Source organism: Aplysia californica, unplaced genomic scaffold (genome assembly GCF_000002075.1).
Source record: "Aplysia californica isolate F4 #8 unplaced genomic scaffold, AplCal3.0 scaffold00405, whole genome shotgun sequence".
NCBI lineage: Eukaryota > Metazoa > Mollusca > Gastropoda > Aplysiida > Aplysiidae > Aplysia > Aplysia californica.
Genome location: NW_004797675.1, coordinates 36,799 through 39,298, shown reverse-complemented (window position 1 = coordinate 39,298; position 2,500 = coordinate 36,799). Strand labels below are relative to the sequence as shown.

The 2,500-nt window shown below is 38.9% G+C and overlaps 1 protein-coding gene across 1 annotated transcript in view; it reads left to right on the top strand.

Moving 5' to 3' along the window:
* LOC101851660 (calcitonin receptor) overlaps positions 1-2,500 on the top strand; it is a gene marked incomplete at its 3' end in the record, with an annotated part of 130,420 nt that overhangs the window by 96,976 nt on the left and 30,944 nt on the right.

Below are 2,500 nucleotides of genomic sequence, written 5' to 3'. Positions count from 1 at the left end.
TGGTTGGCGAGTGTTTTCCTTCTTTTTTTTTCTTAGTAGAGGGTTTTACGGTGCAACTGCATAAGGTCATATGAGCGCAAAGGGGTGGATGTCAACAGAGAAAGTCTTTACAGGGGACCAGACTTACTCTGCTCACCACTATAGCTTCAACAGCACAAAGTCTGCTTCGACTATCAAGGCACCTCGGATATAGCAGGTCACAAGAGTGTGACAAACATACAAAAGAAGTAGAGGAAAATGACAATAGTACGGATTAGGAAAAAAAGCAGCAGTTCCCTGTTGTAGATCAGGCACAGTTATGAGCGAGACATGATGAATCAGCCCATTTACAATTCTACTGTGCATGAACGAGAAATGTCCACCCCTTTGGGAATAGCCTAAAGACACTACAGTCAGTGGCACTGCCCTGGGTGTGGGTGGGTTCCTCCTTCTTTCCAATCAAACATACAATATAATAATAATAATAATAATAATAAAAATAATGATAATAATATAATAATAATAATAATAATAAAAATAATGATATATTGTCCTTATCCTACCCTCCTTCATTTTTGTGTTTGCTACTCTCTTGTAACACTTATAATCTACGGCACTTCTTTGACTTTATTTAGTTGCAAGTGCAAGTAAAACTGTTAATAACAATACCTAAATTATCATGGGACAAACCTGGTTCTTACTCTACCCTTCATAGCCTCTTCTTAATCATCACAATGTATTTCAAGGTTTTTAAAACATTTATCTCCCTTGATGTTTTACGTGATTTGACACAAAAAGAAACTGGAAAAGTACCACCCTCGAGGCTTGATCAAGATATGAAAGATATGAAAACTGAACAAGACTGACCCACCATAATTTAGTGACTCGTATACCGGACGTCCCGTTCCTGTCCTGTGCTCACCGCACTAACGTCATTACCGCTGAAGCGACAAAAATAACGACCGGACAGGAATTACTTGGGGTCTTTTTCCTCACGGACAGAGGTTGAAGTTACATGGGGGAATAAGCAGAAGACTGAAAGAAACAATGTTTTCAGATTACGTTGGCCCCCAGCGAGGCTGGAAGACAAATGTAATCTTAATGTGGAAAGACAGAACAGGAGCACTTAACAGATAACGAGGATTGAGTGAAAGTCGGAAGGGTTAAGAAATGTGTGGAGAATAAATGGTGGAAAGTATTAGGAAGAAGTGAGGACAGGTTGAATAAGAACAAGGTGTGTTATGTCAGGCTATGCTCACCTAGAGATTAAAGACGTGGGTGAACCCTGCGAGTCGCCATCTGCATATTATGCTCCCTCTAGATACAACCAGATGTAGTAGTATGACAAGAAATGTATTACTACATACTTACGCGCCTGACGTCTTCTGGGTTATGATACGCCAGCCTCTAGATCTATTTCATTTGCTGTCATGCTGGGCTATGCCAATCAGACCTTGCTACGATTATTTTCAGGGTCATTCTTGAACTCGGCTGTTTAGAAAGTGTACAAGGCTCAGGACCCACGTATTTCTATTTTTTCTTAGATGGATTTTACATTTGCAGGTCTCAGAACGGAAATAATGTTACCTTTTAAAATGGAATCAAACGCTAACCTTAACATACCTTGACTTTGACAAGTTAACAGAAAATCGGACGCCACTCTGTTTTCTTTCGGACATCTCTATTAACCTTAATTTAGTATAAGTGACGAAGATTAGAGGTGTTACAAAAGAGTAACATACACAAAAAAGAGGGATGAGAGATAAGAAAATCAGTATTTGATAGGAAAGGATGAGCAAACCACACCAGAGAACCCACCTATCTCCCCCACGATATTAACATTGAGCAGACAGTCCGTGGACACATGGCTTTGACTATTAATGGTGTCGCTTGAATTCTACGAATTTGAGTAAATCAAAAATGAAAAAAAATATAATGTTGACCTTAAGCACAATTAATATATTGCACATTGATTTAACTGAAGTGACACTTACAAGGCTACCTATCGAATCATCATTTCTTGGTCTTACCAGATATTACTCTATTACTAATTGATTATTTTTAAACATTTATTTTGTCTAACTCAATCACATCATGGATCTCTAAATGTTTCTTGATCACTATCAACTTCGATTTTGCAAAACACCCTCAACGGTCTCAGACATAGAAAAAGAGTTCACGAACATTTTCTCACTAAGCTTACCGTCTGCTTTATTCGCAATAGCCTTGAGACAAAATTGTTAGCACTCTGTAACCAATTAAGCTCTGGGACTCGCGTCTAAGAACAACGAAAAAGAATTGTGCTCGCACTAAATCGCTTTTTATGTTATTCTTCGCAGATAACTCAGCATTTACTATAATTCTCACATCCCACTTAACGCCCCGGCCCCCATCGCTTCCCAGTTAATCTCTTCAAGAAACATCGTGAAATTTTTTAAAAACTTTGTCCGCTAACAGCACTGTACGCGACTTGCGCTGCTAAAATGTGTGTGTGTGTGTGTGTGTGTGTGTGTGTGTGTGT